This window comes from Typopeltis vanoorti, chromosome 12 (assembly GCF_054136105.1).
Source record: "Typopeltis vanoorti isolate ZY-2024b chromosome 12, IOZ_Tvanoo_1.0, whole genome shotgun sequence".
Lineage (NCBI taxonomy): Eukaryota > Metazoa > Arthropoda > Arachnida > Uropygi > Thelyphonidae > Typopeltis > Typopeltis vanoorti.
The window spans coordinates 43091304-43108221 of NC_143560.1; the positions used below are offsets into that span (position 1 = coordinate 43091304).

Below are 16918 nucleotides of genomic sequence, written 5' to 3' on the forward strand. Positions count from 1 at the left end.
ACAAAACCTATCATACCTCTCCTTAAACTCATTCACTGCCAGATAACTCACAACTTATTCTGGTAATCCATTCCACTCATTCATCACTCTCCAAGTAAAAAAATTAGTTTGTACATTCCTACTAACCTCACTCTTACACATCTTCCATGGATGACCTCTAGTTCTCTGACTTATATATATATTAAAAAATTTCATTTGCATCAATTTTATAAAATCCCTTTAATATCATAAAAAATTCTATCATATCCCCTCTTTTCTGCCTATCAACTGAACTTTGTAATCTACACACCTTCAACCTATGCTCATAGGGAACATTCCACAAACCTGTCACCAGTTAGTCCCTCATCTCTGAATCTTCTCTACCATGACCTGGTCCCCAAATGGCCCAGGTGACCAAATCTGTGTGCAGTAGTCAGCAGCCAAATCATCATCTTATAAAGAGGGAAAATAACTTCCCTATCTCTACTTCTTAGCATGTTTTTCAACATTCAGGTAATCCTTTGAGCTATTTTACCAGCTTTTGCAATATTCCCTGTGAACTTCAATTCTACATCCACCATTATCCCCAAGTCCCTAGCCTCATCAGTTTTTTTGCAATCCAGTACCATCAGTATGATACACTGTATGCAAACTTTTCAACTCAAAGTGCATAACATTACATTTTGCAATATTAAATTGATAGTCATTATCCTTTGCCCACAATGTCAGTTTATTTAAATCATCTTGCATGATATCTACATCACCTTTATCAACTATTGGTCTCTCCATATTTGCATCATCAGCAAACAACTGAATATCCTCACCCCCCCAAAAAAAAATCTTTAATATACAAATTAAAGAGTGGTGGCTGTAGTACAGAACCCTGAGTTACTTTACTAGTCACCCTCATTCTCCTATTCACTCCGCCATATTCTATTCTCTGGCCCCTCCCCCCAATCCATGCTGTAATCTTCATATCCATTCCCATTTGCTCTAACTTTTATAATAGATTTGACATATATTGTGTCAAATGTCTTTGTAAAGTCCAGCCAGCGGTATCATGATGTAGTCATTTCCTTTATCCCATTCTGCTGTGACTTTATTATTAAATGTGAATAAATTGCTAAGACAGAACCTATCTTTTACAAAGCTGTGCTACCCACTATAGAGTATTGCATCCCTGTCTATCCGCTGTTTGATTTTTAACCAAATTTTCCAATACTTTAACAGCCACTCCTGATATATATGAATTCGTCTGTAGTTTGCTACCTCTCTCTCTTGGAGCCACCTTCATGCACTGGAAGTATCTTACCCTCTTTTCACTCCATAGAACTCTGCCAGAGCTGAAACTTAGATTGAAAAACTTCATCAGAGATAATGTCATTTCTCTTTCGCATGAATGTGAAAGAGAAATGTGGTGTGAAGTGGAGGTTAACAGAATGAAATATATGGTGGGGTGTTGCTACAGACCTGGCGTTGCTACAGAACCACTCCTGTTACTACAGAACTACCCCTGATATATATGAATTTGTCTGTTGTTTGCTACCTCTCTCTTGGAACCACCTTCATGCACTGGAAGTATCTTATCCTCTTTTCACTCCCATAGAACTCTGCCAGAGCTGAAACTTAGATTGAAAAATTTCATCAGAGATAATGTCATTTCTCTTTCGCATGAATGTGAAAGAGAAATCTCGTGTGAAGTGGAGGTTAACAGAATGAAATATATGGTGGGGTGTTGCTACAGACCTGGCGGCTCAGTTGTAGGGGACGAAGAAATGCATCGCCAATTTAGCCTTATGGGGTACCAAGCGAATGATCATTATGGGCGACTTTAATTTTCCAAACATTGTCTGGGGAGAGAAAAGAGAAAATTCTAGAACAAGACCATATAGATTGCATATCTAATTATAAGAATAGGCTAGGTCGTAATTTAGTATATCTATACACAAATGCCAGGAACATTAGAAACAAAGGGGTTGAGTTCATTGCTTTATTGAATACGATGTGGCTTAGGATTGTTGGCATTAGTGAAACCTGGCTATCAGAATCAGATATGGTAAGTGAGATTGAGTGTAACGGATATACTATTTTTAGGAATGACAGAAGAGATAGGAGAAGAGAAGTGCTACTAATGATATCAGATGACTTAAGTCCAGTTAGGGTAGAAATACAAGAAAACAATGATGGTAACAATGTCACATGTAGTGATGAGTTTGAGTCTATCTGGTGTGAAGTGGAGATTAACAGAATGAAATATATGGTGGGGTGTTGCTACAGACCTGGCAGCTCAGTTGTAGGGGATGAAGAAATGCATTGCCAATTTAGCCTTATGGGTACCAAGCGAATGATCATTATGGGTGACTTTAATTTTCCAAACATTGATTGGGTAGAAGAGAAATCTCATGATGAGAAAGAACAGGAATTTATTGAATTGTTGCGAGACAACTTTCTCAAGCAGCATGTGAAAGAAGCAACTCGAGGTCAAAGAGTGTTGGATTTGCTCATAGCATCAGAAGGGATCTTTGTCAAGAATATGGCTATTTTACCACCAATTGGTGACAGTGATCATGCTGTTCTTTCTTGGGAAGTATCTAATTGTATTGATGCTCCAATTCAAACAGGTTACATGCTGAACTACAAAGCTGGAAATTATGATCAACTTAGAAGAATACTTATCCTTGGTCCCATGGTATCAGTTACTGAATGGAAAAAATGTCAGCAATGCATGGGAATCTTTGAAAAAGTTGAATGAGGCGGTATCTCAATGTATCCCTAGTGTTTGAAGAATAAATAGGTTGGGAGTAAAATGGATGTGCAGCCTTATTAAGCAAGAGATCTACAAGAAGGAGATGATGTGGAAAGAATATTATGAGAATAAGAGTGAGAGGAGTTATGAAATATATAAAGCTTAGGCCAGAAAAGTGACGAGTATTGTGAGAAAAGCTAAAATGGAGTATGAAAAGAAATTGAACATGCAAGCTAAAGGCAATCCAGAAGAATTTTATCATTATGCTGCAAGCAAAAGAAAGAATGAATGTGGAAGAATAACTTTATTGAATGCAGATAGTACATAAGTGTTAAAAGCAAAGGAGATTGTTCAGTTAATGAGTGCTCACTTTGCTAAGATATATCAACCAGGTGTATGTAGCATGCTGCACAGTGCTACTGCTACATTGGATGAAGAGTTAGAGGTTCATGAAAATGAGGTTGAGGAGCTCTTGCATAACCTGGATAAGAATTTGTCAGTAGGGACAGATGGAATATCAGCCCATTTACTAAAGGAATGTTCAGCTGAATTGGCTAGGCCTTTCACACATTTGTATAACTTGAGTCTCAGCTCAGGAATGTATGATAGTTCCATTGCACAAGGGTGGTGCAAAAACTGATGTGTCTGAAGAGTTGGATGAAGAGTTAGAAGTTCATGAAAATGAGGTTGAGGAGCTCTTGCATAACCTGGATAAGAATTTGTCAACAGGGACAGATGGAATATCAGCCCATTTATTAAAGGAATGTCCAGCTGAATTGGCTAGGCCTTTCACACATTTGTATAACTTGAGTCTCAGCTCAGGAATGTATGATAGTTCCATTGCACAAGGGTGGTGCAAAAACTGATGTGTCTAACTACCGACCTATTAGTATCTCTGGTGTGGTAGTGAAGATTTTAGAGAAGTTGGTAAGAACTTGCATACAGAAATGAGTAGACAAGCATTCTATACTTTGCAGGGAACAACATGGGTTTACTAAAGGAAGGTCATGTTTTAGCAATTTGCTCATATTTTATAACAATGTTACGGCCGAGTTGGATAAAGGGAATGGATTCACTATGATAATGTTGGATTTTTCTAAGGCATTTGATAGGATACCACACAATAGGCTGTTTCGTAAACTGGAGAATATGGGTTTGGAATATAATCCATTGACTTGGATCAGGGGATGGTTGACAGACAGATATCAAAAAGTGGTATACAATGGGTGTGAATCTGCCAGATTTAAGGTAACCAGTGGTGTACCTCATTGTTCAGTCCTTGGGCCATTATTGTTCAATCTATGCATTAATGACATCAAGCAGGGTCTATCATCAGATTTGCAGTTGTTTGCCGATGATGCAAAGATAGGCAGGGCAATCAGAGATGCTACTGGTATTCAGCAATTACAAAATGATTTCAATAGACTGGAAATCTGGTCAAGTGAAAATGGCTGTCAGTTTAATGTTGGTAAGTGTAAAGTTATGCACTTTGGCGTGATTAGAGTTCCAGTGGCATATTATATTAGCGGAGTTATGCTACAAGCAACTGAAGAGGCAAGGGATCTTGGTGTATTGGTGGATAAGAATTTAAAGTTCAAAGGTCGCATAGCAAAAGTTGCAAATTCAACTCAGAGGATAATTGCTATATTGAAGCGAACCTTGACATGTAAGGATAAGGAAATAATTTTGCCTCTTTATAAGGCTTTGATAAGACCACACCTGGATTACTGTGTGCAGGTTTAGTCTCCTGCGTTCCAAGGGGATAAAGAAGCTGTGGAAAGGGTGCAAAGAAGAGTTACAAAGATTATATCTGGATTATGGGATTTAGATTGTGGACAGATTTCGAGTATGTGGATTGCATTTCTAGTCAATAGGAGAAAGACGGGGTGATATGATAGAGGCCTATAAACTTTTGAATGGGTGTTATAGCATTTCAAATGATGAAATTTTTTGTTATATGGAAGGTGGGAGAGAACACGGGGACATCCATGGAAGCTAAGTTTGTTCACAGTCAAGAAAGGGGTAAGAGCTAGGTGTTTCTAGTGCATCTGGTGTAAATGAATTTAAGAGAAAGTATGATAGCTGGGTTGGGTAATTTACAGCCTCCCTGGATGAGTCCTTGATTCCCTGGAGGTCTTAGATAATAATAATAATAATAATAATAATAGTAATGTAATGCATGGGATGATATGCTGTCTCACTGCTGTGTTCACATTCATATTTTTTAATATGCTGAACACATCCTGTTCATCTACCTCAATGTTGATATGATCTCTGTCACATCAGCAACTGCAGAATCTCAACCTTGATTTATACACCTTTGCAAAATGATCACCCAGGGATTCAGCTATTTTTTTTTTGCATCTGTGACCTGCCTATCATGAGCATTGTTTAAAGTTATTATACCCATAGTAATTTTCCTTCTTGCTTTCACTTTGTACTGTACATGAGTATGTTGATCACCTTTTCTTTATATTCTCTTCACAGTGTTTCCTTCTTTTCCCCACTCTTGATTTATATGTCTACTCATATAAATGATTGTGTAATTTGGTCTCCCAAGTTACATGGAGATAAAGAAGCTGTGGAAAGGGTGCAAAAGAGATATAAAGATTATATCCAGATTATGAGGATAGATTGCGAGTATGTGGATAACAGACTCGGGTTAAGAGGTGTTTAAATGTCTGATGAAATTTTTCATTATATGGAAGGTGGGAAGAGAACATGGGGGCATCCATGGAAGTTAAGTAAGAAAAGGGTAAGAGCTAAGTTTTTCTCTCACAGAGCAGTGAGTGGAATAGTTTGCGAGTTTAGTTTGGGTGATGTATGGCCTCCCTTGATGAGTCCTTGACTCCCTGGAGGTCTCAGATAATAATAATAATAATAATCCCCAGTTGGTTTATCCTCCTGACCTTGAGTATGCAGTCTGCTACTGCTTCTCTCAAGTAATCTCTGACAACTTCCATGCACTACTGACATTCTTTCCTTGTAGCTTCTTAAGCCATGGCACTGCTCCAAGATGAAAACTTAGTCTGTAATAATTACCAGTTTTTATAGTTCAGCATAAACCCTTTCTTGACAGAGATTTTGATAAATTCTTGACAGAGCATATGTAAGGATTACATCATGCAAAACATATACTAATGTTCAATGAGATAACTTTCTTCATATGTTATAATCACATGGAGAGCAAGAGCAGCAGGAAGATGTAGGATTAGCACATTACATCTTGGAAATATTCAAAACATCTTCCATGTTTTGCATATTTCTGAGTATTGTGTTGAATTTTTTTTCTTTTTTGAATTTCTTTTTTTCTCTGTGTTTTCCTAATAAGTTGAAAGTTTTTTTTTGAAAGTTTGTCAACTCTTGCATGGGAAATAATTCCATTTATCTCAGAGAAGGTATTTCTTAGTTTTTGATTAAGGTCATGTAGGTTTTCTTCTCCCTCTTTTCAGATTTGAAATTTTCTAGTTTTAGTTCTTAGTTGTTGTTGTTTTTAATTCTTAGTTTCTTTTTTATTTTGTTTGTCTTTTATTTCTTCTATTTTATATTCCTATGTACATTTATTGGTTTTCACATTCAGGATTAATTTTTAGTGTCATTATTTTTGGTCCCCAGATATTAAGTTCAGTACTAAAAAAAATTAAAGCAAATTTATTTTTATTTTTATTTTTGCTAATGTGCCTAATTGGAAAGTTTATCCAAATATGGCAATCATTGTTAGAATTTTCAGTTAAGATTTGTTTTCAGTATTATTTCTAATATTAAATTTTAATCAGTAAATAAACAGTTAATTTCTAGCTTTATGGATTGGCTATTCAGTGGCAGTTCTATTTCCGCTAAGTTGTTGTATATGATTATGAAATAATGGGAGCTATATGAAATTGTTTTTTATTTATTTATTTATTTTTACATGATTATGGTATATGCTGATAAAGTGCTCATTAAATAATATCATTTGCTATGGTTACTCTGGTTTCAGAACTATTCACCCATGTCAACCTGCCATAGTTATTTTTCCTCTTGCTCATAATATAGCAGAAAAATTCCCTTGGATTTTTCTTTTTTTGACTAGAATGGACAATCTCCTCTCATATTCTCCTTTTTCTTTTTTAACCATGCTTGTCACTTTTCTGGTTTGCAGCTTATATTCTTCATGCATCTGTTTCACTAAAACATAACAGCTTTTTTTTTGCCACACTGCTTGCTTGCTTGTTTTCACAAGGAGGATGGTCATTAGTGGTGTGATGCAGGGATCAGTTTTGGGACCATTGTTGTATCAATTTGTATATTAATGATATTGTAATGGATTTAACTGGTGATATGCAGCTGTTTGCAGATAATGCAAAATTGGGGAGAGCAATGCAGATGTTATGGCCTTACAGGAGGACTTAAAGATTGCACGAATGGGCAGGTAAGTGAAACTTCAGTTCAGTGTTGCAAAGTGTAATGTTTTGAAATTTGTAATCGATAGTGGGATGAAATGTATACAGTTGGTGAGGTGGGGAAACTTTAAAGAAGGTAGAGGAGATGAGAGATCTGGGAGTAGTAGTGGTGGACAAGGACCTGAAATTCAAGGGACACATTGCACATGTTGTGAAGACATCACATCACGTGCCATTCTATAAGACTGTGATCAGACCTCATTTGAATTGTTGTGCATAGATTTGGTCATCAGGTTTTCATGTGATGAGGATATGTTAGAAAGGGTCCAGAGAAGATTCACAAAGGTGGTCAGTGGTCTTTGGAATGTGGAGTATGAGGACAGATTAAGAGAATGAAAATTGCAAAACCTTGTGAATAGGAGTAGGAGGGGGTGGAGATATGATTGAGACATATAAATGTTATCAGGTTGACATGGAAGAGATTTTCATAGAATGGGATAGGGGGAGTAGAACAAGAGACCATTGCTGGAAACTGTATAAGGAGGGTGTGAGCAAGGGAGTGAAGAGCAGGTTCTTTACATGGAGAGTGGTTGGTGAGTGGAATGCATTGCCTGAGTGTGTTATGAATGTAGACATATTGTATCAGTTTAAGGCACGGTTGGATGAGCTTAGTGTGTACCTCCCATGATGAGTCTCTGACTCCATGGAGGTCAGATGTTAATAATAATAATTTCACTCCTACTCTATTTATTTGTTTAACTTTTGGTATGCAGTAATGCATTTCCCATGCACTGTCAAATCTTTCTTCACAACTCATCAACCCAGTGTATTGATGCTAGTTGACTACAGAGCTTCTCATAATCTTATGAGAAGCTCTGTAGTCAACTACCTACCTTATTAGTGCCTACCTTATTAGTGCAACATATATACCTTCTTGATAACAACCTTTTTCTATTTGACCACCTTTTAATCCAATACCTCATGATTGCTCTCATCAACAGGTGGCTGTGTTGATACCTCATTCACAATCACATCCTGTGAGGATATCATGAAATCCAACATACCTGTAAACCTCGTATTGCTTCATCACATGCTACTTAAGATGGTTACCTGTAGAAACTCAACAACTTCACTCTCCTTGTTACCATACACTATCTCTTCTTTCCACTCCTCATTCTTATAATTAAAATCTCCCATTAGGATCACTTTCCTTTTACTTGCCCAACTAATTTATCTAAACTTTCACAGTTTGTGCTCAACATTCCCTGACCTATAACAATATTCTATTAGATATAGTATTCTATTGATCTCAACTTCCCATCAAATAGTTTCAAATCTTCACCCATACTATTATTTTCTACTTCACCCCTCTTCTGCTCCCCTGTGCCTTCCTTATCCATTTGGAAAATTCTATATCCTACCATTTCTAGTCTTGAGATTATATCATCTTCAGACAATCATGTTTTGCATATATCAGTTATCTTTGGGAATACTGACTCTATCAGTGATACAAATTCCTTTATTTCTGATACTCCTTACATTAGTATACAAACGTACCATATGAAAAATCTCCTCGGTGTTAATCCGGTAATAACCCTTCAACAGCTTAAATTAATGTCTCAATCATATTCTACCCTTCTCTTCTTTCTGCCAAACTGCAGCTTCCTTATATATTCAGTCTATCCTCATAATAAACATTGTACAGTCCTGATATCATTGAAGCAATTTTCTGAGATGTCTTCACAGCCATTGCAATATGTCCTTTGAACTTCAGTTTTCTATTCACTCCAAAATCCCTTGCTTCCTCCACTTTTTCCAGTATAACTCCACCAACTGAGTATGAAACATCCCATCTGCAGATCCCACATTTCAAAATCTTATTGTGGGCAAATGAATGATATTCCCATTCATTTTTCCACCTTTCCAGCTTATTCAAATCCTCTTAAAGATCCAGAACATGAGTACTATTAGTAATAATCCTCTCATGCCTCACATCATCTGCAAATAACTGAATAGTCCTTTGACAACCTTTAGTCCTTTGACAATATCATTGATAAAGGTTGAACAGTAATGGTCGCTGTACTGAACCCTGTGGAACTCCACTTGTAACCTTCTGACTTATTGATGCTGCTTCCCCATATACATATATCTGATATCTATCAGAGAGCCAGTTACCAATCCAGTCCACTAACCTGATATCTATTGCCATATGTTGCAACTTAAAACCAGCTTTGTAAAATAATGTAATATAAATAATATAAATAAAAAATATAAATGTCAAATCTTTTCTTTTAGTTGCATGGTGATCAGCATTTGTTTTAGAAATTATGGACTTTACAACCATGTTATAAATAACTATTTTAATTTCCCAATGTTTCGACTTTCATATTAAGGTCATCATCTGGAGTATATACAAATATACAAGGACAAACTGAGTTACATTTCTCATAGTAAGCTAAAGAAACAATGATTTGATCACCGGTTATTCTACTGGCATGACAACTCTGGTAAAAAAAAAAAAAACAGATAAAATTACAAATTAATTAATTATTTAGAAACTACATCAAAGCTAAATTCTATTTAAGATAACATGATGTCCTATTTTTAACATTACAATTGTTATATTAGATTTAGGATTCTAGATTATCTACAGTCCCGTTTATAGTTAACTCTTTGGGAGAAAGGTTTTCCGTGAGTAGAATATGTGCCTTTCATATCTATCTATCTATCCCAATGGCTTTAACAGGCCTTTAAAGCCCACAACCTTCCAAGCATGCTTGGATTTCGTAACCGAAATACGAGGATAGAATGGTCACTCCTATGCCTCAAGGTATTCTTGGCTGTATCCCTGTGTGTTCAAGGGGCCGGTTTGCCTGCTTGCGGGATGAAAAACACCAGATAAACTGGCGGAAAAAACCCTACTGCCCGCGCCCAAGACCGGCTAACTTGGCTATGGCTGAGGAAGATCCTTCAGCTCCTCACGTCTCCGACGGGAATCGAACCTAGGACACTCCTTCCCCAGGCATATGGTTGCGAAGCGCAAAGCCGCTAGGCTAACCGCGCGGACGTGCCTTTCATATGCTTGGGATTTTTAGACCATCATTATTGTTCAGATTGGGGTGGTTGATAAGAATCTCACAGGCTTCCTTAAATTTGTGTTCATACCATGTTTTGGTGTGATGTAAACAACTGGTTCTTTTCAAGTCTATTCTATGTAAAGTGTTCAGGGCATGATCAGAAAGGTCAGCTTCACCATAGTTATTATATTTAATGTGTCGTTTATGTTCTTTTTGTCTGATAGGAAATTTAATGTATCATTTATGTTCCTTTTGTCTGATAAAATATGTGCATCCTGTTTCCCCTATATATAGTAGATTATAGGTGCAATAAATACAGTATACTCCAGGGTGGGCCAGCAGAGGGAGTGGGTCTTTGGATAAGTTGTTTTAATTTTGCTGAAGGTTTAAAGGTGGATTTGAGGTTGTATTTCTGTGGTATTCTGTTTATTTTATCTGATGTCCCTTTAATGTAAGGAATGGTTATAGTTTTATTGTAGTCTGGTTTATCTTTTTACTGAAATAAGAGCCAACAGGCTTCACTTTGACAAAGTAAAATTATTCAAAATTAAGTGGATATTGAATACCACATTATTTCTTAGCTGAATAAGAAACTTAAAGATAGGAAAGCTAATCTGAGAGTTTCATGCAGAATATAGAAAACTATATAAAGTTCGGCGAGTCCAAGCATAATCCTGGTAGTGCAATGCTAGGGCGACTCATAGTAAAGGTGGGGGGGGGGGTATGCTCCGATTACTGTCCTTAGTATTTTCCCATAATGTAAAACACAGCTCCTAGGAGATGTATTATCGTTTTATATTATGAGAGAAGGTCACTACCCAGATTGGTTTCAACCTTTTTTGAAGTTTCAGTAATCAGAACTTATTTCTTTACTGTATGAGTTGCCAAAAGGTGCACAAATACAATTACTGAAATAAGAGCCAACAGGCTTCACTTCGGCAAAGTAAAATTATTAAAAATTAAGTGGATATTGAATACCACATTATTTCTTAGCCGAATAAGAAACTCAAAGATAGGAAATGTAATCTAAAAGTTTCATGGTGAATATAGAAAACTATATAAAGTTCGACGAGTCCAAGCGTAAGCCAACACCTGGTAGTGCAATGCTAGGGTGACTCGTACATCTCCTAGGAGCCGTGTTTTACATTATGAGAAAATACTAAGGACAGTGTTCGGAGCTTACTCCACCTTTACTACGAGTCGCAATAAAAAACAAAGATAATGGTTTATCTTTGTTTTTTATTGAGGTCTTGTAGAAAATTTTGTTAATAGTGTTTTGGCTGTAACCATTTTTTAGAAAAGTATTGCTGATAACTTTTAATTCGTCTTTCAGAGCTTGTTCATTGGAGCACATCTTCAAAACCCTGTTTTTTAGAATATTAATGACACCTAGTTTTTGTGTTGGGTGGTGGTAGGAGTTTATGTGTATATATTGGCCAGTATGTGTCGGTTTCCAGCAAACAGTGAAGAAAGACTGCCAGAAGGAAGATGTGTGACAAGTGTATCTAGAAATGGAAGTGTGTTCTGTTTTTTAATCTCAATTGTGAACTGTACGTGTTTGTGTTGTTTGTTTAGGTGGCTAAGGAAAGTGTCTGGTGGCCATGGGTCCAGGTTGCAAAAACATCGTCAACGTATCTAAGCCAGACTTTGGGTATGGTTTTTGAGCATGTTGCTCAAAATGTTCCATATAAAAGTTAGCAATGATTTCGCGTGTTGGCGACCAATTCGTACATCCTTCATTTCTTTCTCCCTTTCAGCATGAATCGACTATTCTTGGCACCAAGCAAAGCTCTACAAAGTGTGGGTATACTATAATTTGGGCTGTCTATACCTTCGACTATCAGTCGGAGTGATGTGTTTTGTTTGTGTATCTTTGGTAGGCCATAAATTCTCGGGAAACGAGCGTAGTGAGGAAGAAATGTTTTTACTGTATCTTCGGTCCATTTAGTAATTGATTGAAGTAGTTTCTCTGTTTTCTTTTTTATTCTATTGGTTGGGTAGTAGTTAACAAGTTGATATGTACTATTGTCCGAGACTAGCAGATTCATTTTTTTCTAAATAAGTGATTTGGTTTAGAATAATGGAGGCGAAGAATATCGGGCGGAGTGGTGTGTTTTGTTTGTGTATCTTTAGTAATTAACAAGTACACCACTCTGACCGATATTCTTTGCCACCATTATTCTAAACCGAACCACTTATTTAGAAAAAAATGTGGTTTAGAATAATGTTGGCGAAGAATATCGGTCGGAGCGGTGTGTTTTTTTTTTGTGTATCTTTGGTAGACCGTAAATTCTCAGGAAACGAGTGTCATGTGGAAGTAATTTTTTGACTGTATCTTCGGTCCATGTAGTAATTGATTTAAGTAGTTTCTCTGTTTTCTTTTTTATTCTATTGGTTGGGTCATAGTTAACAAGTTGGTATGTACTATTGTCTGAGACTAGCAGATTCATTTTTTCTAAATAAGTGGTTCGGTTTAGAATAATGGTGTCACTTCCTTTATCAGCTCTAGTTATCATGATGTTCAGATATGATTATAATGATTTCACCACTGTTAATTTGTGTTTAGTTAAGTTGCTTGTTATTGTTTTCTTATGATTTATATTTAAAATGTTGGTGATTTTTAGACGTATTTTATCTGCTATGTTATTTGGGATGAAACTTAAGCCTCTTTCAATATTACACATAAAATCCAGTTTGTTCATCGATCTGGGTGCTACGGCAAAATTTAGAAATTTGATGAGTAGCGCGACAGTTCATCTTTGTTTAAGGAGTGGTTGGATAGGTTAACTACATTACTGTTACCTGCAGGCGATTGGTGGCTCCTGTTGTTTCTTGCTTCTAGTTGGTTGTTAACGTTCAGTGTGAAGAAATTCGAATATGTCCGTTGATTTTGTCGATCTTTTAGTCTATGAAATTTGGATATGAGATTTTCTTTCTTAGTTTGAAGGATGTGGTTTGCCGTAATCTTTTCTATTCTATTGTGTTTTTTTTTTGTGTGTTTTTTTTTTGTGTATCTTTGGTAGACCGTAAATTCTCAGGAAACGAGTGTCATGTGGAAGTAATTTTTTGACTGTATCTTCGGTCCATGTAGTAATTGATTTAAGTAGTTTCTCTGTTTTCTTTTTTATTCTATTGGTTGGGTCATAGTTAACAAGTTGGTATGTACTATTGTCTGAGACTAGCAGATTCATTTTTTCTAAATAAGTGGTTCGGTTTAGAATAATGGTGTCACTTCCTTTATCAGCTCTAGTTATCATGATGTTCAGATATGATTATAATGATTTCACCACTGTTAATTTGTGTTTAGTTAAGTTGCTTGTTATTGTTTTCTTATGATTTATATTTAAAATGTTGGTGATTTTTAGACGTATTTTATCTGCTATGTTATTTGGGATGAAACTTAAGCCTCTTTCAATATTACACATAAAATCCAGTTTGTTCATCGATCTGGGTGCTACGGCAAAATTTAGAAATTTGATGAGTAGCGCGACAGTTCATCTTTGTTTAAGGAGTGGTTGGATAGGTTAACTACATTACTGTTACCTGCAGGCGATTGGTGGCTCCTGTTGTTTCTTGCTTCTAGTTGGTTGTTAACGTTCAGTGTGAAGAAATTCGAATATGTCCGTTGATTTTGTCGATCTTTTAGTCTATGAAATTTGGATATGAGATTTTCTTTCTTAGTTTGAAGGATGTGGTTTGCCGTAATCTTTTCGAGGATAATCCAAATATCTGCATTCAAGTAACTTGGAAGTTACAACAACGCCTTAAACAAAGATCAATTCTCGCTACTCAGCAAAGGTCTAAATTTTGCCATAGCACCCAGATCAATGAACAAACTGGATTTTATTTGTAATATTGAAAGAGGCTTAAGATTCATCCCAAATAACATTGCAGATAAAATACGTTTAGAAACCGGCAACATTTTAAATATAAATCATAAGAAAACAATAACAAGCAACTTAATGAAACACAAATTAGCAGTGGTGAAATCATTAAAATCAAATCCGAACATCATAACTAGAGCCAATAAAGGAAGTGCCACCTTTATTCTAAACCAAACCATTTATTTAGAAAAAATGAATCTGCTAGTCTCAGACAATAGTACATACCAACTTAACTACAACCCAACCAATAGAATAAAAAAACAACAACAGAGAAACTACTTAAATCAATTTACTACATGGCCGAAAGATACAGTCAAAAAATTGCTTCTGCACTATGCTCGTTCCCTGAGAATTTATGGTCTACCAAAGATACACAAACAAAACACACCACTCTGGCTGATAGTCGATGGTATAGACAGCCTGAATTATCACCTAGCCAAGAAATTAGCAGCAACACTCAAGAAGTTGGTAGGTCATTCCCCCCCCCCCCTCCTATATCAGAAATACACAACACTTCATAAACACAATCAATTGGTCCCCAACACATGAAATCACGTGCTTTATAGATAAAATTTTCCAACTGTTATACAAGCAAAATAGTTACCACTTTAAAAACTACAATGATCATAAAAGAGAAGTTAATTTTCCAACGTGTAATAATAAACAACTCATCCCAGAAGATGGATTGATTATCAGAATTATCAGAATGGATTCTCCTTTTTGTGACATGCGCAGAAGTGGCGAAGAGTCTCGAATCTGTGGGCATACTATATCACCTACCCAAGAAATTAGCGGCAACACTGAAGGAGTTGGTAGGTCATTCCCCCCCCCTCCTATATCAGAAACACACAGCACTTCATAAACATAATCAAAGATAGTACAGTAGAAAAACATGATATATCAGTTTTGATGTCTCTGCTCTCTTTACGAATGTCCCAATCAGTGACATAATACTTCTTTTACGAAACAAATTCCCTCCAGTTATCACGGCGCTCTTTGCACATGTATTATGTTCCGGTTATTTTGTATGGCAAAACGCTTTCTACCTACAAAAAAGAAGGCACACCCATGGGCTTGCCATTATCCCACCCCCATTGCTAACTTTTATATGGAACATTTTGAGCAGCATGCTCTAGATTCCCCTCCTTTGAAACCAAACCCAAAGTCTGGGTTAGATACGTGGATGATGTTTTCGCAATCTTGCCCCATGGCCGCCAGACACTAGACACTTTCCTTAGCCACCTAAACAAACAACACAGATGCGTATAGTTCAGAATTGAGATTGAAAAACAGAACACACTTCCGTTTCTAGATACACTTGTCACATATCTTCCTTCTGGCAGTCAAAGTGCTCCATGAAGTAGTTGGCATTCGAACAACATATCTTTGACAAACTTTACACCCAGACCTAACCTTTGGTTCAGATATGTGGACGACATTTTTGCCATATGGAAGGGCATTTCGGAAGAATTACAACAGTTTCTCTCAAAAATAAATGCACTTCATCCAAGGATACAGTAGAAGTAAATAAACAGTTAAGCCTTTCTAGACCTCTTAATTCTTTGCCAACAAGATGGTAACCTACAATTCACAGTCTATAGGAAGAAGACTCATATAGGCCAGTACATCCATGCTGAATCACATCACCATCCCAGTCAAAAGGCAGGTACTATAAAAACACTGGTTCATAGAGCTCACTCCTTTTGTTCTTCAGAAGAACTATTACAAAAAGAATTACAATATATTAATTCCTCCTTCATATCGAATGGTTATAAGAATTCCTTCATAAAAAGAGTTTTAAGTAGTCGTGCTTCAGCATCCTCTTCAAATACAGAAGAACCTACACATATACCTATCCCCTATGTGCATGGCATTAGCAAACGCATAGCTAAATATTTGTGTGGCCTTTCGACCCGTCAGAAAAATCTCCATATTCCTCATGTTTCCAAAGGACAAGCTCCCACATCTCAACTATCCAGGTGTCTACTGATTCCTTGCTCTTGTAGGTTATCATATTTCGGACAAACAGGAAGATCTGCTCTGATCCAGTTAGAAGAACACAAGTCGTATATCCAGTACCTTGAACCTGAACAGTCTGGACTTGTGGAGCATGCCATCAACACTAGACATTGAGTTCAGTGGAACAAGACAAAAGTCATTCACAAAAGTCGGTTCCTAATGGAACGGCATTACAAGGAAACATGTGAAATGTTATTTCACTCCCCTAACCTAAACAGATCCGATGGTCTACGTCTTCCCCCCCCCCTTGTGGGAGATAGTACTCTATAAATCAGCAAATCTTTCCTAACTTGTAATTGCGCGCGCACACACACACACACACATATAAAATAAAAAATAAATAAACTTTTTTTTTTAAAAATAAATTTAGGAAATTTAATCTTAGCTACTTAGATGGCTCTTTGTGAATATTACTGTTATTGTTTAATTAGCCTTTGTACCTGTACTAATGATGCCTGTGATACTCAGGTGAAAATTCTACGAATAAAGAATATTTTACATGAGCTAATTTTGTTATTATAATAGTAATATGTCTACACACTATTTCCTAACTGAAACTTATATGGAAGGCACATATTTTACCCACGAAACCTTTCTCCCTAAGAGTTAACTATAAACAGGACTGTAGATAATCCAGAATCCTAAATCTAATATAACGATTGTAATGTTACAAATAGGACATCATTGTTACTGTAAGAAAACTATTTATAAGAAAGAATGTTTCTCTCATGTTATCTTAAATAGAATTTAGCTTTGATGTAGTTTCTAAATAATTAATTAATTTGTAATTTTATCTGTATTTTTTTTTTTTTTCACTAGAGATCATGCCAG

The 16918-nt window shown here is 36.3% G+C and overlaps 1 protein-coding gene across 2 annotated transcripts in view; it reads left to right on the forward strand.

The window, feature by feature from the left end:
* The window catches only part of LOC150100738 (beta-galactosidase-like), a 381618-nt gene that overhangs the window by 77061 nt on the left and 287639 nt on the right, over positions 1 to 16918 (forward strand). The gene's annotated exons all lie outside the window — the stretch shown is intronic.